The sequence below is a fragment of the Mercurialis annua genome, linkage group LG8 (genome assembly GCF_937616625.2).
Source record: "Mercurialis annua linkage group LG8, ddMerAnnu1.2, whole genome shotgun sequence".
In the NCBI taxonomy this organism is placed as follows: domain Eukaryota; kingdom Viridiplantae; phylum Streptophyta; class Magnoliopsida; order Malpighiales; family Euphorbiaceae; genus Mercurialis; species Mercurialis annua.
The window spans coordinates 27658545-27682781 of record NC_065577.1 but is presented as its reverse complement, the minus strand read 5'-3'; positions in this window follow the sequence as shown (position 1 = coordinate 27682781).

The window sequence follows — 24237 nt, the reverse complement described above, 5'->3', positions numbered from 1 at the left end:
AGAAAACTGTTCTGCGGAACAGTCATGTTACGAGGGGCATATATGGAGTTGTATAACTCCAAATCAGGTTCTGTTTGATTGTACAGAAACCTGAATGTGTCATCTACAATTGCCTAGCTTTAAGTTTTCTCTAATTGTGCCTCTAAGATGATCAAATTGATCAGAACATTTTATTGCTCAGAGCAGGTCTGCAGTTTTAAGACAGCCCTATGTAAAAAACTTATGGGCTAGATTCCGACACCTTCGGGTGCGAATTTCATTCCGAGACCTCAACGAAAGTTGTAGGCGACGTTATAAACTTTAAGAATATCAATTTTGTTTAGTGGTAGGACTATTTTAAGTAAGCGTTTTCAATAGCCGAATTTGGCTAGAAACATAATTTTGGTTAAGTTAATAATAGCTAGAATTTTATTAATTCTTGCTATTATTATATTTGCGTAGATCGGACGAGCGACTATCGACAAGGCTTGAGGCAAAGGGATCGAGATATCTTCATGATTATTTGAAGAATGTGGATAGCAAGTGGTGAGTACACTTTAAATTACTCGCTAATATTCATAAAGCTACGTATTTTAATACGAAAAGCTATATGAATATTTATATATTTGAAATGTATGTTTTTAAAATGTATACGTATGTATGCTTCGAAAATGATGTTTTATCGTATTGTGCTATTTTGATAATAACATAAATAAATGAAAAGAATATATATACTTAAACACCGGGGAAGGGTATAAAGTAATGTTATATGAATCGAACATCGAATAAAATACAAGTATTGAACCAAGTACAAATAAGCAAAGTATAGTATATTCCTATTTGTACTATTATTCGAATATTTATAAAAGAACATAATACGTTCCTATACGTACTATTAAACATAATCAATACCCTATTGTGCGTGTGTTATAAATGTATGCTCTTATAGATTGTATTGTGCATGTCATGGTCCATAAAGTATCAAGAAAACCCAATAGAAATCGTCAAAATGATAAATACATGAGATAAGAAAAGTGTACTGTGACATATTCAATAATAAGAACTGAGGTACAAAGTGGAACTCGGTAGAATTATCCCGGGACATGTATCTCATCCATTCTCGATGATAGTCCTCGGGACTCATGCGAAATAAAAAGTAAGTACGATACATCGAGAATCAGTACGAAACAAGATCGAGACACAATGTGAACAAACATTCCTATTAAATGTCAATAGGAATTATATGAATCGACAGTTAAGTTCAAAAAACTTGCAGGGTGCAGAGTCCGAATGCAGACACGAGGTTAAACTCGGTTGAACTATCTCGGGACCTGTGTCTGGTGAGTAACTCGGTTGAACTATCTCGGGACTCACAACTTGGAATTAAGCAGTGGCATGAGTAACTTGGTCGAACTATCTCGGGACTGTGCCACATGGTTGTGGGTAACTCGGTTGAACTATCTCGGGACCCAACCATAAGGATTAAGTCACAAGAGACTTGGAAATGATTTAATTCGACTTAGAATCATGATGATATAAACTAAGATTTAAGATTCGGTCGAAAACTAATGCAACAAAACGAGAAAGAAAAATATCAACACAATAATAAGAAATCAAAGATATTAAATACGTATAAACTATAAGTTTATGAAATAAATAAAGAGTTATGAAGGAAAGTAAAGAGGGTATGCAATATGATTTCAAAAGAGTATTTTCTATATATAAAATGGGTTTTCAACGGTTTTAACCCATTATGTGATATTGCGTGTAATTTGGTGAACTCACTCAGTTTTATACTGACCCCGTTGCTCCTCCCATTTTTCAGGGATAGTATGATATGATTTGGAGAGTCAATCTTCCGAAGTTCTAATTCTCGGAAGTGATTTGTACAAAAAGAAAAAGAAGGTTTTCATTCTAGCGGTCCGCAGTAGTCTAGATTGTTTTTGTCTATGTATTTGTATAACACATTTTAACTCTGATATTATTTGTAAATGAGGTCACATGTATTTTATATATGAAATATGATTTGATTTGCGAAAAATTTATACAAGATTTTAGGCTTACTACGGGTTTCGGAGCTACCACTCCCATTCCCTAGCGCCGGTCGCGACTCATAAATTTGGGTCGTGACAAAGGTGGTATCAGAGCAATGGTTTAGTGTTCCTCGGCCATTGTTCTTTTATGATCGGAATATGAGAAAGAGTCGGCCAATACCTAGGAACTACTGCGGATTATAGGAATTTCCAGTCATGTCTTTTGAACGTTATCAACGTTTTCATCGATTTTTCAAAATTTTTACAAAAGTGTCCTCTCCCTTATGTGCTATTAAGAGTCGAGTTAGATGTGTGCGAGCACAAAATATGTGTGTGTTTACTCGAGTAAGCAATACGCTTTCGAGTATCTATAGTCTGCAAAGAGTTATATACTCTCGAGACTCATATGATGTATGAATATCGTTATGGACAATGATTGAATTGATTGATTGGATAGTATATGATTGATGAGATATGCGACGCGTTGCAAAACGCGGTCACTCAGGAGAGTGATATGCTCACATGTATGTAAGCCTGTGATAATTTATACGATACATGAAATGTATATTATTGTAATCGATTGTTATGAATAGAAATAGTTTCTTATGATTAAATGCTGCAAAGTTTGCTAAGTCTATGCTGAGCGAAATGCTCGCAAGACTTATGATAGGCGATGTAGGCACGAAAAATCTAGGGAACACCAATTTTCTTTAGATTCGTTTAACATAGATGCTTATAGCCACGATAGTAATATGCGTAGAACATATACAACATGAGTATATGTTTTGATGATTTGCTAAGTCTACAATGAGTAAGAACACTCAGAAGACTTTCAATACGAGATGTAATCGTAGAAGGCCTAAAGGAAGGAGGTAGTGAAGGCGAATAAGACCCAGCCTAATGGGCAAGTACAAGTCGAGAATAAGGTGGAGGTTAAAGGAGACACGGAGTAGACTAAGTTCAGAAGGTATAGGCATCAGAAATGTCCAAATTTTAACTTCTATAACTATTTTATATTTCCGGAGATACTATAAATTAAATTTATCCTCAAATTTAATTTACGTTCTCCCGTTCCAATAAATTATTCCATACGTGGAATAATTTAGTCCCTTAAATTTACGGGGTATTACATTCTCCCCACCTTATTAAAATTCGTCCTCAAATTTCAATAAAAACTACATACCTTATAAACAAAACTATCGTATCCATAGAGATTATAAAAGATACCTTGAACGATAGCATCAGAATCATGAGATTCTGATTTGTTCAAAGAAAAAACCCTGACTTGACCTCCGATAGCTTGCAAAGCCTGACCAGTATCACGTCCTCCATCATTTTTTTCCACCTATGTTACCGTAACCTCTACCATGTTGACCATTTAAGGTACTTCCTTGTCCAAACGATGTTGGATATACAACCTCTTGTTGATGATAAAATGGTTGTACCACATTAACTGTCGAACCCTGGGGTCCTAACCTTGCACACTCCTTTGCAAGGTGACCCTGTTGGCCGCAGTTAAAACATTCTCCAGAGATACGATGGCATATTCCCTAATGTATCTTGTTACATGTATGACAAATAGGAGTACCAACTCCTATATCGCACGCTGTCCTGGTATCAGATCCTACTTAAGATGTATTATCTAGTGAACTAAATCTGCCTTTCTTGCGACTTAGTTCACGATTTTGGTCCACATGACCACTCGTATAAGACTCGTTTGAATCAATTAACTCATCACTAATATTTTCAATTTCATCCTGACTCAATTCAGATGGGTCTGTGATCCTCTCAAATTGGATTAGAGGAGTTTCTATCTGTCACACACTATCTATAAGTTGCACCAAATCCCTATTCACACTAGATATCAAACTAACAAATTCGGGTCCTAAACCCTTCACAAACCTCGCATTCACTCGTATTAGATCAGCCATCAAATTAGGTGCAAATCTCCCTAACCTTGTAAACTCCGTCATATACTCCTCCACTGACTTATCACCTTTCATCAAATTCAGTAATTGATCTCGATAACTCTCGGTCACAGAGAATGGCAGATAGAACTCTCTGTAGCGATTAACAAATTCTGCCCAAGTCATCTGATCCATCGTAGGTTGAATCATACGTCTAAACCAATCTTTTGGTGGTCCTTTCATTGACATCTCAACCAACATAATTGACTGTCTCTCATCAGCCTGCAGACGTCTAACATTACGCTCAACTTCCTCCAAAAAATCTAGCGCATCACCAAAACCATCAAATTCTGTTGGTTTGAGCAGCATATAAGCTAAAACATTGTCTCTATCAACATTTGCACCAACTCGCTGTTGTTGTTGCAATAGTTGCTCCCTATGAATAGCTTGATTCTCCACTTGGTTGGCCTACATAGCTGCAACTGCAGCTAAGAACTGATTAAAATTAAAGCCTGGCGCAATAGGTTGCTGAGGCAGTCCAAGAGTCTGAACTGGTTCCTGTTCCTCCACTGCCTGACCTCTAGCTTTACCTCTAGGTCTGCGGCGCCCACGGCCTCTACCTGCCGCATTAGCCGGTTCATTTTGCCCTAAATGCACAGATGACTCATCATGAGCCTCTTCAGGTGCATCTCGTATCATTGCAGCTCGACCGCGAGTTTGTCTTTGGTCAGCCATCCTAACCAAATCCAACCACACTGCAATCAAGCAAAATATACAATGTATACGAGTTCAACATGCACGCATATAACCATTTCAATGGTCACACGTCATGTGCTTATGCATATCATAACATATAACTCGTGTCAAACACAATATAAACTCACAGCCTAAAGGAAAAGCTGAATATTTCACAATCAAATGATGACATAACATGGACATGACTCGAATCATATTGTTGCAATAGTTCCCTAGAATATATCTCTCTAGTATCGGCAATGTTATTTGTAGACACTCTAGTCCTACAATATTGCTCTGATACCAAGTTTATCACGACTCAATTTCCACCCAGAAACTTGAGTCGAGACCGACGCTAGGGAATGGAAATGGTTGTTTCGAAACCCGTAGCAAGCCTAGAAAAAACAGTAAAAACTTTTTGCGTTTTGAAAACATAAAAGGTCTCAATTCTCTTTTCGCAAGTATTTGAAAACCTCTAAACAAATATGTAATCAAAACTCTGCGATTGCATTCCTAGACTCAGGGTAGTACGCGTTCATATCATACATCAAATAATAGCCCTGTCTGAATACAATGCCAGCAGTGTAAACCCGTTAACCCATCAAGTGAACGGTTAAAAACGTTTATACAATCACATAGCTTTAAACACAAATCCAGTTTTACTTTATAAACAAATGGCAAAAGCCCTTTTTGTACAAACACGCAGCATTCAAAACCATATATACAAAACAATAGTTTCATATCAGAGTAAGCCATTTCAAAATGAACTACTGTTGGATGGACCGAACTACTCTGCAGCTCTAGAGTGATCTTATTTAGCTACGACTCCTGAAGGAAGAACAGGAAGCCTTGTCACTTCAAAATCTATTTACCTGTAAAAGGGAAATATCAACAGGGGTCAATATTGAGTGAGTCCACATAATTATTTAGGAATATTAATAAAACAGAAATCGCATGAGAAACATTCATTATGCAGCCAGACAACCGATCCAGATGAAATCCTAAACATCAAGCCCTAATGGGTAAAACTATTGTATGAACCACAATATATCACACCATAGTTTGATACATCAATTTAGACCGTGAACTGAATCACTGTCGTCTCAAATTCTGTACTACTGGTACCTGGACCGTAATCAGAAACTGCCATCACAATTTTACCCGCGACCGTAACCATATTGCTGCCGTCTCAGGGTTTACCCGTTAAGTCAGGGTCACAAACATTTCTGTTGCCCATTGACTTAACATTATCATCCTTATCTCTCTAGATAATCATATGCTTAGTCTATAGTATCGGTACCGGTGATCACACAGCCCCATTGCCGCTCAATAGGTAGCATATTTCAATGGTTCTATATCGGTTTCAAATCGACTCAATGCAATGCCATTTAAATATAATTTTGAGTTATAAACATTTTGGGTATCAATATTCAAAAGTAAAATGCAAAATCACATAACCACTATCCCCAAAACAAGATTTGAATGTTCTATACTCCGCTGGTCCGACAGCCCGTTGGCCCGTCGGATCTAGTTAGAATTCAATTGTTAAAAAGAATTCAAATAAAAATTCTAACTCTAAAGAGTAGCCTCTCTAAACGTTACTAGACGTATAACATACATAGTCTATCATTTATCTCGATATCAACTTATGGTTCTCTAATTATTAATCACTTTGATTCATATAGGACCTAATTAAAACGTCTCTATGTTTTAATTAATCAAATGTCCTTATATGTCCAAGTCTTTTTTAATCCTTTAGAACATCATAGTTCGTTTCAAAGTCCATTTAAATTAATTTCGGGTGTACTAATCAAAACTAAAACAAACCGTTTGAATGCCGTCAAGTCGGCATCGCCGTGCGTCCGCACAGTCTGGACTGAGCGTTCGCACAGCTCCTTTGGCTGTGCTTTCCGCACAGCCACAGGGAACTCTCCCGAGACTTTCCGACGTGCTTAAACAAATTTTTCCGATACCAAACACTAATTCACACTCTAAACAACTCGTTTCCGCAATCGGAACGTAAAATCCCAAATTAGTTCATAAAATGATAAGCTTTATTATTTAACCCATTTCATTCATCAAATATTCAATACACCTTTTATTAATTAAAACAGGGACAATATGTAATCGTTCAAATTAGAAAGTGAAAATTGTTGAATCTAAATATTATTTGGTGAACGACAATGAAATATTGTAAAAATTTAATATTTATATGCAACTGAATAAAACAATTTATCATTTTTTTTCTCAATAGATAGATAAATTCATATATTCATTAAAATTGTTAAAGAGTAGTTTATAAAATAAAATAATTAATCAGTGGGTGAATAATTGTTCAATATAATATATGAAAAGAATGTATTTAGTAGTATGAATAACGATAAAATTATTTAATATTTTTTGATACAAGAATTCATCGAAAATAATTATAAATTTTTTTTATTATTTTAATATTATTTAATTAAAAATTATATATTTTTATGATTTTAATTGTTAGTATATGTATGGATCTTACCATACCAAATTTTTAAATTTACCACTAATACAAAAATAAATAATTAATTAGCATGAAAATAAACAACATAGTATGATAGAATTTTAATATATCATATAATGGATAAATAATTAGAGTAGTGTTAGCTTAGGATACTTGATGGATACCGAATCCTACCTTAATTACAATGAAGCCGAGTCACAGGAGATCCACTTTTAGGTCATACCGGACTCCCATCAGAAGAACAATGCATATAAGGAAGACGACATAATCCATAGGATTTGCCATTATATCATTCAACAAGACGAAGACCGAATTCCTTAGGACTCGGCCAAAGCGCGTTGATCCTGGAACTCGGATAGATTGCCAGATCTATTACATAATCTTGAAATACCTTCCTATTTGCATGCAAACTCCAACTTAGGAAGATAAGCTCTAACTTAGCAAGACGATACTATTTAGGAAGACGTTCCTAAATAGGACTCATGTCTGAATAAGTAAGATCACGTCAAATCAGGGTCAATTCCTATAAAGTAGGATCCACTTTTCTACTACAACACTGCTAGGTATGCAATCATTTATTATAAAAGGAGTATGAGGCTAAAAACACAATTACATTCATATAACTCAAAACGCTGCTCAAAGCTCTAAACTGACTTTAGCATCGGAGAGTTAATCGGACAACCACCGTCCGGTTAGCTTCTACCCTGTTTTGTAAGTACATTCACCGGTTCAGAAAGCAGATTTAAAAGCAGAATGAATATGAATTGAATATGAATGAATATGAATTGAATATGAAGAAAGTTCAAGTTGAAATGATAAAACCTATCTTCTCACTAAGCATAGCCCTTCAAAAACATTACAAAATTTAATAATAGAATACAAAGAAGAAGAAAGTTCAAACTAAAATCATGAAATCTATTTAAACTATACCTCTCAATTTAAAGAAGAAGAAAAACAAGAGTTTTACATTCACTAATCTATCCAAACCAAAACTCTTGCCAATTTAGTCATTTAAATTCAATATTATAATACCCTTCCCATTTTATATGTAATAATATATAAAGGGTTAATTCCTAAAAAAATCACGAACTTTACACAAAGTTTCATTTTAATCATGAACTTTAATAGTTGTCATTTAAAGGCACGAACTTTCATTTTGTTTCAAATCTATCGCCAAAGTAAAATCCGGTGTATTTTATCGAACCAAAAATTCCTAATCCTATATACTCTAACTAAAAGATAATAAGATTTAATGTCGATTTATAATTTGGGTCGTTCATTAATGGTTTATTGAAGAATTTAGTCAATAAAAATACACTGAAATGATAGATTTGAAACAAAATGAAAGTTCGTGCCTTTAAATGGCAATTTTTAAAGGTCATGATTAAAATGAAACTTCGTGTAAAGTTCGTGATTTTTTTAGGAATTAACCCATATATAAATTGTAAAGTTTTCAATTTATGATAATATCTTCAGTCAAATATTTTAATTCAAAAAAAATTATTCTTTTAAAATATTTATTTATTTGCAATTCAATATCAATAGATTTAACTATTGATTATGGTACTTTCTTATACCAAACTTGCACATTTATATGTAAATCTTGATCCAACTTCGATTTTAAACCTTTTTACATGGAATTTAGTCTTTTATAATAGATTAAATTTTAATACTCATGACCTTGTCTATGTGAAACATAAAGATAAGGTCATGAGTATATGTGACAATTTTCCTAGGTCAGGGTATAAACGAAAAAAAAGTTAAAGGTGAGGGTTTTTTAAGTAATTAAGCCTAAAGTTAAGTACAAAACTAATTTTAATAAAAAAAATAAAATTTTAATTAATAAAAGAAGTTACTGTAATAAACCGAAAATTTAAGGGATAAAATATAGTCACGTGTCTAATATTTTATTAGACGAGAGTAGGTAAATTAGATTTAAAGATAAATTTAATTTACAAGTGTCCCTAAATTTATATTATGGCTATAGGATTGCAAATTTAAATTTTTAGAATTTAAATTTGTCTAACTATATAATTAACGGGGACAATATAAATTTATAAATTGGATGCAGAACAATTTATAAGTCCCTAGCGAGTATTTTTGGTGCCAATATTCGCAAAATATTTTAAAAAGGTTTATGCGAAAATTTGATGAAATTTGAAAGCAGAAATTTTATCAAGCGTAGTCAATGCGGATTCAATAAATTGAAAATGATTTATTAAGAATAAAATATAAGTCGGATGTGAATAAAAAATATATTTTTATTCTTTTTATATTTTATTTGATTTTTGGGTAAATTTTCACGAAATTCGAAAGTCGTTTCCGTTTAGACTAAAGACGAATAGTTTAAAAGTTAGTTTAAAGTGCATGATTGAATTAGTACTAAACTGCACTTTAGCCATTTTCTATATAAATAAATTTAGCAAGTGAAATGAGCCCAGAAGCTCATTATATTAAGTTTCAAAATTTCAAATGTAATGCCCCAAAATGTTTAGTTATCTAATTGGGCCACGTGTCCAGTTTTGAGTCGTTAGAGTGGCGATATCGGAAAGTCTTCCGATAAAAGTAAGATAAATAAGTTTTAATAGATCAGTTTTGGAAGAGAAATTTAATAATATATTTCAGTTCTAAAGTTGGAATTGGAATTAGAAAAGAAAAATGTTAAGAAAGTTGCAAAATAAAGTACAGGGATTAAAGTGGTAATTTAGCCATATAAATTCCGAAGGGGAATTATTTCGTCAGGGTCCGCGAAATGTTTTATAGTATATGTGGTAAAAGTTTCAGGTCAATCTGAGACCTTTTAAAATTTAGACGCGGATGCGTCTTGGGCTAAAATGTAATTTTTGAAAAGTTTAAGGGCTAAAGTGCAAATTAGCCAATTAAGCCTCGAGACTAGTAATCAAAAGATTTTGACGGAAAATAATAATATTGAGTTAGTATTATTTATACAAATATAGATAATACGTAAGTAATCGAGTTAAAAGAATAATTTAACCGTTTGGTTAAATTATAAAGTTTAAAAGAGAAATGGTTTAAGTTAAAGAAGTGAGGGATCAAAATGATATTTTTGCCAAAATATATATATAAGGATCAGGAATGAAAGAAGAAGGATCGAGAGAGAAAGAAGAGGAAGGTAACAGATAAGAGAAAAAGTGACGATCACTTCGTTCCCCCGCGGTTTCGCCGTTTCTCGCCCAAATCACGAGTTCTTTATATCGATTCGTTCAGAATTCAATTCTCTATCATCGATAAGCTTCAAATCGAGGTAATCTTGACGATTTTGTTGAGAGAATTAGTAAATAAGAGTTATTTCGTTTTAACAAATTAAACGAATCGTAATCGGGTTTCTATAGTCGTTTTTGATCGTTTTTAATATGGATTTTGTGTAAAAATGATGTTGGGTATGTGCGGGAATGTCTCAAGCAAGTCGGAATGGGTTTTTGATGGATTTTGTGAAGGTTTAAGCTTGCTGTCGACGGCCGCACGACGTGCCAAAATTTGGCACGACGCGCCAAAAAGTGGCATGACGTGCAGCTTGGCACGACGTGCCAATAGTTGGCACGACGTGCCAATGGTTGGCACGACGTGATAACACCAAGGCAAGGCCGCCTTGGTCGTTTTCGGTCCATTTGGTGCATGGGAGTTTAACGTATCATATCTTGAGTTCATAAGAGCTTACGGACTCCGAAAATGTGCAATTCGGACATAGAACATAGAGAATATGATTAGGATTTTGTAATGAATATAACGCGTAATTGGAAATCGATAAGGATCGAATGGGGATAACCTAAGTTTATAACTTAGGGTTTAGGCACCGAGTTTACGTTTATAAATTAAACGTACGTGTAACTTGAATAGGTGACTGATAATCGATGAGTTACCAGGCCGGCGAGCTGGAATAGCGACGAGATTGAATGACGCGTGGAACCTACGTGATTGTATGACGATAATGCAGTTTTGGATAGCGGTCACAGTGAGTGGCAATTTACTTTTGCGTATTATTATTATAAAAATTATTTTCATATATTATAAATATTATTAATACATCGCATTATATATGATTCGCTCGTATAAGACGTTGTGTTTGGTGAGTTAGATCACATGAATGCTGTTATATTCATTGTTTTCAATATGAATATCTAGTGTGCGATTCGAAGAAACCAACTACCTATTGGGTGTCAATAGGCTGTGTGATCACCAGTATTTTAGTCAGTCTAGCGTGTCTAGATTGTCTATGAGGTTATGAAATGCGCATACGATATGAATATGATACGAGTGAGAACTCGGTTACGGTGTAACCTGAGCCCCGTATCTAGTGGGTTGGACCCACCAGTGAGTTGGACTCACACTTTGAGATTAAGAGATTGGTCGCGGATGACGTGGTTGAGTGTGAACACTCCCGGGTCGGACCATTTGGATCATTTGATTTGAATATTCGGAATAAGATAAGTTAAGAGTTTAAGATTAAGGTTTCAGTCGGATCTGCTATTTGTGAGTATTATGTTATTTTCATATTATATTGAGACAAATTTATATATGTTGAGTATGCGATGTGTATTTTGATAAGACCGATAATAAGTTGCATACTCACTCAGTATTTTCCCAAATACTGACCCCTCACTCTGATGTTTGCAGGTATTAGAAGTCGGATCAGACAAACCATCTCCATTGTGCTAGAAGTCATTGGACTTGCACAAGTATGAGTTCCTAGAGCTGCAGTAGTCAGTAGGTGTCAGGCTAAGATTGGTGATTTGATTTCCAATAGTTGTTTTTGAATGTAAACTCTAACATAATATTTCAATATCTATAAGTATATTATTCAAAAGGGTTTTTCCGAAAATGTTTTATATATTATATTATGTTTTAATTGCAAAAAAAAATAATTTATTAGTGGTTTTAGGCTTGCTACGGGTTTTGGAGCTACCACTCCATTCCCTAGCGCCTGTCTCGGCTCAATAATTTGGGTCGTGACAATTGTGGTATCAGAGCAGTTTGTCTAGTTACCTCTGCTAAGATGTGTTTGTCGGTTGAGTAATCTAGGAACTACTGCAGCTATAGAGTTGAGGTTTGTCTGATCCAAGTCGTTAGTGTGATTTGCTTCGTGATCAGTATAACAAATTGATTTGTGAAACGTTTGTTTGTTTCTTGTAACACGTATATACGAGATATATACGTATATGTTGTTTCGAGGAGACATGCATATATAATTTACTTTTTGAAATGAAGCTTCTAGGAGATGTATTGCCTCCTATGAATAGAATATATTGAGATAATTGCAATTTGATGATATGTATGTATGTGTGTTTAGCATCATATAAAGTGAGAAATGTTATAGGATTCGATCGATCGAAATTTCAGAAAGAGTGTGGAGGAGGAATGCAAAGTTATAGAAGTGGGAGAAACTTGCCGGAGACAGAGTTTTAAGGTCTAGAAAACTTACAAAACGTAAAGTTTATAACTTGTTAAAGTTATTTGTTTAACGATTCTAAAAGCATAATTGTGCCTAGACCCGATACAGAAATACATGATTGCCACGACATTGATAGAAATGCATCACTACATACATCAATACATGCATTAATAGGACATGCATCATATGCATTATGTTCAGACGAAGAGGTAAGATGTGGCAACTCTTTGGGGATGAGAGACGTCATTACCCTAGTGCACAATTTTGCTAAGGTTTAAATGAAATTTTCAAATGAGTCGTTTTATTTGAAAGAATTTTCAAGAAGTTTTGTTTTTATGTAAGTATACCTAGACCAGAACTCTGTGACGGAAGTAAAGTGCTCGCGAGCAAGCTGTGGTCAATGATATGAGGTGAATGAATAAGTATAGTTGTGAGAACATAAGATTTCTTCCTCTAGCTAATGAACTTAGCCTGGATAGTAGATATGTGTTCGGATAATAAAATATATCCGATTAATAACGTATGATATGTATGTTATATTTTAATATTTTTGATGTTTGATTAAGTCCATGTGAGCGGAATGCTCACAAGACTTAAGATGCGATACGTAATTAAGAAAATCTAGGGGACACTGATTTTCTTGAATTCGGTCAACATAGATGCTTATAATTACGATAGTAATATGTGAATAACATATACAGTGCGAGTATACGTTTTGGCAATTGGCTAGTCTATGATGAGTCAGAAAACTCAGAAGACTTGCAATATGAGACATAATTGAAGAAGACTAAGAAGAAGGAGATGCTCCCAGAGTCCAATTTACACGGACAACGGTTAGTTGTGATGACTAGTAAGTGACATATTTAAGGAATTCATCAGTATTCCTTATATAATCGCTATACTATGAACAAAAAACTGCACGGATATGTTTCATTACACAGTAAGTGTATGAGGCGCGGAAAGAAGATCAAAGTGATGAAGGCAAACGTAACCAACCCATTTGGCTAGTAGGGGCCAGGAATGAGATGAAGGTCAATAGGAACTTAGCAAGGAAAAGTAAGAATGTACAGGCATTGGGAATGCTGTAACAACCCAACGTCAATATGAATCAGTTAGCAGTAAAGGCAACTGATATAAGGAATTGTATGCCAATAATAGGATAATGGATACAAAGACAGGAACCCCTATAAAGGTTTGATATTAGTATACATAAGTTAAGACGCAAAGAGTGATGGATTAAGCGGTATGCTAGATCTTTCAGAAGAAGTAAAGTAAGATGCTCGTATATATCGAGCGGATAAAGGACAAACTGTATTGTCGAATTAGGGTCTTGATGAAAGGTTCAACCCATGATTAATTTCGACAAGCGATTAAGAGAAATGATAGACCAGATAATATGAATTAAGTTTGTAACCCGATTTGGGAAATTCTTTTGACTATTAGCTCCGATTAAGAATAATGGGAAAGATCAAAGTAATTAGATTTGAAGCTACGATGAAAATGAATAATTGAAGTATACGATAGGAAAGATCAAGAATTAAATAACAAGAACTGCAATCGGTGGATTAAGAGTTGAGACTTCCACCTCAAGGTATCAATTAAAAAAAATAGAATAATAGACTGTGAGAGGTACAAAAGCAATGAATGCTTGTGAAATATTAAATCTTAAACTTCAAGTTAGGTCAAATAAAGAGTAAAGTGTATAATGTGATCGATATAGGAGATTGATTATGATCCTTAAAGGATTAAGATGTGTTAGACACGATCAAACTTGTTTGATTTATTCCTAGAAGAAGATTCTCAGGAAGAGGACGTCAAAAAAAAAGTTATGAGACGAGTCCGATATCGAAGAGTACCAGAGTAACCTTTGCTAATCCAGTGTACGGAAATATCGCAATCTGAGGGAGGATGCAGAGATAGCCAGCGGTCAGGCATAAGTGGCTCTGTATTAGGTTGGGAGGCAAATGCGCTCCTTTTCACGAGGAATGTTACCAGTGGAACTGTATTCCACTGACTTTCTGCGTATGGTTAAGAGAGTGCCAAAGGTACATGACGTGTATGATAAAGTATAAGGATGCAAAAGTAAATTATGGATAATAAGAAATCGGTTAAAGTAATCAGAGTTAAGGAAAGTATGGATAACCTGCGTATGATGCAAGAAATTCGATAAGAATGATCGAGGAAAAGAAAAAGAGAAAAGTCGCGTGAAGAGTTGATAAAGAGATTAGAGAAATGAAAATCTATGTAGTCACGAACACATAGAAACAAAGAAAGATAAAAATAACAGATATATAGGATCGGATTCACTGACAGTTAAGATGTCCGTAAAAGTAAATAGTACTATATGTAAGCAATCGAGAGCGCACAACGTCGATGATTCAGGCAAAAGGAAATGCGACCCAAAATTTAAGTAGTGATCGACGTTCATGATGCTGAAACAAGAAATATCAGAAATGCGAGAGGTAATAGAGGTGATATCAGCATATGATCGGCCTTATGGATGGCCATGATGACAGTACAAATACGATAAGACGATGCGTATACAATTAAGAATGCACTACATCGAGAAATTCAGATAAAGAAGGCCACAACTCTCTATTAATGATTGATGTTGTGGATATTAAGAGCATGTAGTGCCCGACGTACAAGATGCACTGAGGAGGAAAGCAAAGAATGCAATGGAAGATAATTACGAAACCCGATAAAAGCGTGAATAAAGAACGCAAGAAGAATACCATAGGATCATAGCATTTAGACTATTGATCCTATTGGTTAACTAAGGACAAGAAGTCAAAGAAGAATTACAAAGAAGTACATTTACGATATGGATAAAGGTGGAAATAACAAGTGGAATAGCAAGATTACGGATAGCAATGAGAAGTAAGCTTAACGCTACGTGATAGTAAAGAGAAATGATTTAGAAGCTAAGAGTCAAACTAAGTTTGAGAATTGAAAAGACAAATAATGAGAAAGGATGATGAATAAAAAGATTAAACATACGGAAAGTAACGACAATATCAGAGAACATTCTGATGTAAGTATATCATTGGAAAAGGATTGAGATCCTTACTTAAGGAATAGAAGCAAAGAAAGCTTGCATGAGCATTGGTCACACGCTGTCTTATTAAGATAAGATGTTAGCGACCAATATGAAAACCCTATCTGATTGGAAACCAGATTGATGAGAGGTAAGAAGAGACAAGGAATTTCAAAGAATTGTACGTCATGCTTAAAGGTAATAGATCAATGGATATGCAAACAAATAGAGAGATATATGAAATATCAAGATGCAAGAAGAAGGTTAAGTAAGCCTTACAAGGAAAGTAAACAAAGACCTTATAAGGATACGTCATGAGAATTCACCTCATGGATAATCATGATAAGCGACGACAACAAAGGGAATTTCGTACGAAAAGAGGATAACGGATAATGGGATGAAGATCCCAGTGCAATGATAAACAAAGATCAGACCGTGATGACAGCCATATGAAAGAGACTACACAAATAAAGAAGCATGAGCTAATTGAGTATTCACATTACTCAACAAGGAATGATAATGGGGTTAGACGCATTGAACAAAAGTAAAGAATTAAGGACAGAGAATGGTAAATACATATGAATACTACTGGTTTCGTCATCTTTGATGATAAGACGTCATTAAGAAAAACTACCATTGGGTATCAGTAAGGGACTGAAAGCTCAAAGAGAAGAAATCAAAAGTAAGGTTGACAGTGTTAACTGACATCAAAGGGTAAGAAGTACAGAAATTGGAATAACGATTTCGTGTGATGACCAGTGTCGCAAGATGAACACGGTATCCCTACTAAATTCTAGATGAAAAAGGGATTAAGGTAAGAAAAGAATATGAAAATTCGAGGACGAATTTTTATAAGGGGGGAAGAATGTAATACCCCAAAATGTTTAGTTATCTAATTGGGCTACATGTCCAGTTTTGAGTCGCTAGAGTGGCGATATCGGAAAGTCTTCCGATAAAAGTAAGATAAATAAGTTTTAGTAGATCAGTTTTGGAAGAAAAATTTAATAATATATTTCAGTTCTAAAGTTGGAATTGGAATTAGAAAAGAAAAATGTTAAGAAAGTTGCAAAATAAAGTACAGGGACTAAAGTGGTAATTTAGCCATATAAATAGGGGAATTATTTCGCCAGGGTCCGCCAAATGTTTTATAGTATATTTGGTAAAAGTTTCAGGTCAATCGGAGACCTTTTAAAATTTAGACGCGAATGCGTCTTGGGCTAAAATGTAATTTTTGAAAAGTTTAAGGGCTAAAGTGCAAATTAGCCAATTAAGCCTCGAGACTAGTAATCAAAAGATTTTGACGGAAAATAATAATATTGAGTTAGTATTATTTATACAAATATAGATAATACGTAAGTAATCGAGTTAAAAGAATAATTTAACCGTTTGGTTAAATTATAAAGTTTAAAAGAGAAATGGTTTAAGTTAAAGAAGTGAGGGATCAAAATGATATTTTTGCCAAAATATATATATAAGGATCAGGAATGAAAGAAGAAGGATCGAGAGAGAAAGAAGAGGAAGGTAACAGATAAGAGAAAAAGTGACGATCACTTCGTTCCCCCGCGGTTTCGCCGTTTCTCGCCCAAATCACGAGTTCTTTATATCGATTCGTTCAGAATTCGATTCTCTATCATCGATAAGCTTCAAATCGAGGTAATCTTGACGATTTTGTTGAGAGAATTAGTAAATAAGGGTTATTTCGTTTTAACAAATTAAACGAATCGTAATCGGGTTTCTATAGTCGTTTTTGATCGTTTTTAATATGGATTTTGTGTAAAAATGATGTTGGGTATGTGCGGGAATGTCTCAAGCAAGTCGGAATGGGTTTTTGATGGATTTTGTGAAGGTTTAAACTTGCTGTCGACGGCCGCACGACGTGCCAAAATTTGGCACGACGCGCCAAAAAGTGGCATGACGTGCAGCTTGGCACGACGTGCCAATAGTTGGCACGACGTGCCAATGGTTGGCACGACGTGCTAACACCAAGGCAAGGCCGCCTTGGTCGTTTTCGGTCCATTTGGTGCATGGGAGTTTAACGTATCATATCTTGAGTTCATAAGAGCTTACGGACTCCGAAAATGTGCAATTCGGACATAGAACATAGAGAATATGATTAGGATTTTGTAATGAATATAACGCGTAATTGGAAATCGATAAGGATCGAATGGGGATAACCTAAGTTTATAACTTAGGGTTTAGGCACCGAGTTTACGTTTATAAATTAAACGTACGTGTAACTTGAATAGGTGACTGACAATCGATGAGCTACCAGGCCGGCGAGCTGGAATAGCGACGAGATTGAATGACGCGTGGAACCTACGTGATTGTATGACGATAATGCAGTTTTGGATAGCGGTCATAGTGAGTGGCAATTTACTTTTGCGTATTATTATTATAAAAATTATTTTCATATATTATAAATATTATTAATACATCGCATTATATATGATTCGCTCGTATAAGACGTTGTGTTTGGTGAGTTAGATCACATGAATGCTGTTATATTCATTGTTTTCAATATGAATATCTAGTGTGCGATTCGAAGAAACCTACTACCTATTGGGTGTCAATAGGCTGTGTGATCACCAGTATTTGAGTCAGTCTAGCGTGTCTAGATTGTCTATGAGGTTATGAAATGCGCATACGATATGAATATGATACGAGTGAGAACTCGGTTACGGTGTAACCTGAGCCCCGTATCTAGTGGGTTGGACCCACCAGTGAGTTGGACTCACACTTTGAGATTAAGAGATTGGTCGCGGATGACGTGGTTGAGTGTGAACACTCCCGGGTCGGACCATTTGGATCATTTGATTTGAATATTCGGAATAAGATAAGTTAAGAGTTTAAGATTAAGGTTTCAGTCGGATCTGCTATTTGTGAGTATTATGTTATTTTCATATTATATTGAGACAAATTTATATATGTTGAGTATGAGATGTGTATTTTGATAATACCGATAATAAGTTGCATACTCACTCAGTATTTTCTCAAATACTTACCCCTCACTCTGATGTTTGCAGGTATTAGAAGTCGGATCAGACAAACCATCTCCATTGTGCCAGAAGTCATTGGACTTGCACAAGTATGAGTTCCTAGAGCTGCAGTAGTCAGTAGGTGTCAGGCTAAGATTGGTGATTTGATTTCCAATAGTTGTTTTTGAATGTAAACTCTAACATAATATTTCAATATCTATAAGTATATTATTCAAAAGGGTTTTTCCGAAAATGTTTTATATATTATATTATGTTTTAATTGCAAAAAAAAAAATATTAGTGGTTTTAGGCTTGCTACGGGTTTTGGAGCTACCACTCCATTCCCTAGCGCCTGTCTCAGCTCAATAATTTGGGTCGTGACATCAAAAGAGCAGAAGCTCTCTCTGCACGTCGGCGAAACTAGGGTTTCGTACCGTTCGATCCATTTCTCGATTCTAACTCCGTTTCTTCAGCGATTACTCAAGTAATTGAGGTAGTATACCCGTAATAAACGTTTATTTCGATATATTTCGATATTTTTTGAATATATATTCGTTTATAAACGGTTACAATATCGAATTGAACGTATACGTATTATTTTTACGTTCCGAACGTGAATATTGATAGATTGGATTATGTATACGTTTTAGGGGCAGAAAAACGGAGTTAAAGCACGTCGGAAAGTCCGGGAAATAAACTTTCCTGGGGCTGTGCACACTGGTGCACGAACGTGCACCATTTGGTGAACGAACGTGCACCATTTGGTGAACGAACGTGCACCATTTGGAGGTGCACGATCGTGCACTACCTTGAGGTGCATGATCCTGCACCCAAGGTGCACGATCGTGCACCTTGCTGAGATACCGATTAGAGGAGACTTTTCGGGGCTTTTTGCACTTAGAACTTGACGTAGTTTCGTTGATCCGAAAACGTTTAAAAACAATAACTTCTTTTGGAAGAAAGAGAAAAGAGTTTTATAACCTAAACCTAAAGACTTTTAAACGGAGATTTTAAAAGTAAAGCTAAACATTTATAACGGACTTTAAATGAGTTAAAGTCGACGTTTAAACGGTTTTAAAGATTTAGCAAACGGTTTTGCTAAATACTTAGTATATGACTGAGGATTGTTTTGACAATTAAGTTTATACTATAAATGGTTTTCTTTGGGTATTATTACACCTAAAATAACTTCTAGAGAGAAGTTCGAACGTTTTCTCAAAATGAGGATTATAAAATGGTTTTAAAAGAAAAGAGACCATTAGTGTTACGTGTTTACATGATTTTGACATAGAACTGGGTTTATCCGTTTATGGACCTAGAGATTTTATTGGAAATATATATTGATGTATTTTATCCTGTTTGTTTTGTGTGTTTAGTCCGACCAGCTAGCCAAGAGTCTGACCTCAACCACAGGATTAAGTTCCAGACCTAACGGTGTTTGTGAGTTCATTTGTTTACTTTTGAATATTAGTATTCAATTGTTTTTAAATCCATAAATCGTACTAAGTATGAAACTTAGCCAAGGAAGATCCACTGAAACGAGCCATCTATTGGGCAACAATAGAACTGTGTGATCACCGGTGTTAATGAACTAGATGAGAGGTAAACCTTATTAGCATACATATTGAGATTAGATTAAGCCAGATGCTTACTAAGCAGCTTAAACCTATCGGCTAGTCCTGAGGTGGCAGTGACTTAAATTCTGCCCAACCCTATACAGAGTTAAGATGGCTGTGATACTTAGGTAAACAGTTCATCCTGTATTAAACAAGAGTTGAGCATATGCATTATATATGATAGCACTATTACGTAATAGGATTAGGGTTTCATTTGGATATAGGACTAGTAATATTTTTATATAGGCTTAATCACCAAAAAATGCCAAACCTATACGTCTTGTGTCAATTATAGCCAAACCTTTAAAAATCACCAGATTTAGCCAAACCTTATATGTTCTGTTTCTTTTTTAGCCATTTTTGAATCAAACCGGTTTTTATGACACCGTGTCGTCCACGTCACCGCCAACTAAGCAATTGGCTGGCATGACAACTGAAATATTTAAATAAGATTTGGCTATAATTGACACAAAATGCATAGGTTTGGTATTTTTTGGTGAATAAAACTAATTTTAAATTAAATAATTAAATGATTAATTATATTATAATAAAATTCGTATATATTAAAAAAATAATATTTTTATTTAACGCTAATTAAAATTAATTTATTTTTTTACTAAATTTAAATAATTCTAGTAAATGTTTTTTACATATTTGATGGATATATAATTAATTTAAATCCTATTAAAAACAAAAAATGTCATATTCATCTTAAAATTTATTTTTTTTAAATTCCAGTCGTCGGTTCTTTGACACCGCTGCCGTTTGAGACCTAATTGTTCGTTTTCCAACGAACAATCTGAGAGTAATATACACAACAAACATACGACAATGTTCGTAATTAAACTATACACACATAAATATAAAAATAATCACTGAATAGACTGCTTATTTAAAGGACGAGTGTAATTATTTTCTCATTTTTTTTCTTTAAAAAGTGAAGCTCATTGTGGTGTAATCGATATATATCATGATGTTTATAAGTATAAACGCATATGTTATTTTACTCGGCATAGCCAAATGCTTACCTTAATTTACACATAACTATTTTATTTATTACCTAAATCCAGTCATATCAAGATCTCAACAACATTAAAAATAATAAATCAAGTTCAAAATCATCATGAACATTAAATCCTTTCACCAAATTTAATTCAACATTAACTCTTAAGTAATATATTCATTCATTTTTTTAATTACATATTCATTAAAATATATTATAATATAAATTTATTAGTATTAAATAGAAAATATTAATTAATTTTAAATATATATAAATTTCATAAATGATATAATTAATTTACTAATTATTAAACTTAAAAATTGGCTTGAATTTAAAATTAGGTTTATTCACCCAAAAAATACCAAACCTATTTTTTTTTTGTCAGTTATAGCCAAACCTTATTTAAATATTTCAGCTGACATGTCAGCCAATTGCTTAGTTGGCGGTGACGTGGACGACACGGTGTCAAAAAAATCGGTTCGATTCAAAAATGGCTAAAAAAGAAATAGAACATATAAGGTTTGGCTAAATCTGGTGATTTTTAAAGGTTTGGCTATAATTGACACAAAACGTATAGGTTTGACATTTTTTGGTGATTAAGCCTTTTATATACCGATATTTTGTCTATATGCGATTTTGGTATTTAATTGTAGACCTATCTACTCACTCAGAAATATTTATATTTATGATCTCGTTGTTGTTTATTATTTTCAGGTACCTAGCTATCGGGTCTGGTCGAGCTTCCACCCTTTTCTATCAGGGAAGCTTATTTTGTTGTTATGTAATTAACACTTTAAACTCTTAGATGCTGCAATAGTGTATATAGGTGTGCTATGCCAGTGGCCACGTCAGGGTTCCTCTGTTAACATACTCTGATAGGAACTTGACTTTGACTAACTCTACTAGGTGGCGACTTAATAGGCATATGGTGTTTTATGGTGTCCCTCTACGGGTAAGCCAAGTTTCGTGTCTTTGGTCTGCAAAAACACTGTGTATAGTTTAGTTGGCCTTACATTTATGTGCCTGCTGTGCATGTTTTAAATATGTTTGATATAACGCTTTGAAAAGAAAAGTGTTAGATATATTTTATTAAACATATTGTTCGGATACGTTGTTTTAGACAGGGCTGCATGTGAGGGAAGGCATGTGAGCTAAGTCCCTGGACCACTGCACTGGTTTTCAGAAATGCACGTGGGTCAGAATAATTAGGGTTTGTCAACCAGTATTTTTGAAAACGCGATTTTACTATATGAATATTTTCAGAACTATATCCACGTTAAATGGAAAAATGTTTTAACGGCGTTTTCTGAAAACGGATCGCACTTGAGATACGATCTACATTTATATTTGCGAAAAATTAATAGAGATTTTAGGCTTGTTACGAGTTTCGGAACAACCATTCCCATTCCCTAGCGCCGTTCTCGGCTCCAGTTTCGGGGTGGAAATCGGGTCGTGACAGTTACATACAACACTAATTTTAAAGAGAACGTACAACTCAAAAAATCGAGAAGTAGAAATCAAGTAGAATTCCAATTCTAATGTAAAATTATAATAGATTAAAAATTAATTAATCGGAGTATTTTAGATTTTTTTTGTTAAAAAGTTCATTAATTAATACATGTAGCATATGGTTAATTCTCTTTTGAAAATTGAATACAGTTGGACCAATTAGAGATAATTGACAAGGGAGATTGGCAAATTTTAACATTAGCCTTTAATAATTGAAAGAATTATAAAGTTAAGTATAAAAAAAATTCTAATAAAAAGATAAATTTTTAATTAATCAAACAACACTAATTCTAATGAGAACGTACAATTCAAAAAATTGAGAAGTAGAAATCAAGTAGAATTTTAATTCTAATGTAAAATCATAATTGGTTAAAAATTAATTAATTGGAGTATTTTAGATTCCTTTTCGTTAAAAAGTTCATTAATTAATACATGTTGCATATGGTTAATTTTCTTTTGAAAATGGGAAGTTTAGGGGAATGCCTAAAAACTATAAACATTTGTAAATTTACCTCAAACACTGAAAGTTTACAAGCGTACCTAAAAAAATTAAATATTTATTTTTTTACTCTGCAATTTATTTTTTTTACTCCGCAGTTTCAAACAGTTACAAACAGTTTAAAAAAATACAATTTAAAACTGTTTTACAAAAACGTTTCAAATATAGTTTCTAATGGAATTTCAAACGGTTTCAAATACAGTTTTTAATAGAGTTTCCAACGGTTTATAACGGTTTCATAAAAATAGATATTCAAACGGTTTTAAATACAGTTACTAATAGAGTTTCAACGGTTTATAATGGAATATTTTTAAAAAACTGTTTCAATTACAGCTTTAAATGGTTTCAAATTTTTTTAAAAAATTGACATCTTTGAAACCGCTTATAATACAGTTTCAAACAGTTTAAAAAAACGGAGTATTTTTATAAAAAAATTCAGAGTAAAAAAAAAATTCGGAGTAAAAAAATAAATTTTCAAAAAAAAGGTAAAAAAATATTTTTTCAAAAAACAGAGTATCTTTGCAAATATTTTCAAAAACGGAGTATTTCTTACAATTTCCTTTTGAAAAAGGGATTGAATATAGTTGGCTCAATTAGAGATAATTGACAATTAAAATAACTTATTTAAAAGTTTATGGCGGCAAAACTTTAATTTCCTCATTGAATTATATCATTTAAGTAATTATATATAACTAGTCGTATACCCGTGCTGTATAGCGCGATCCTGATAATATATTTTATTTTCATTTTTATACGTAATCTAATTTCAATATAATCAGATTTTAAAATAACATCAATTGATCAGATAATTGGTAATAGTTTCAATTAAATTAATTTAAAAAATAATAATTTTATAATAAAAGTAAATAATAAGAATTCAGAATTTGAGGATATTCATGAATTTGAAAAAATTATAATAATTTTTTAGAAATAATCAATTTTACAATAAAATATAAAAATAAAAAATTTAAACAAATAATATTTTTTTTAGAATAATTTGTATATAACAGTTTTTATAAAATAAAATTAAATTAAAG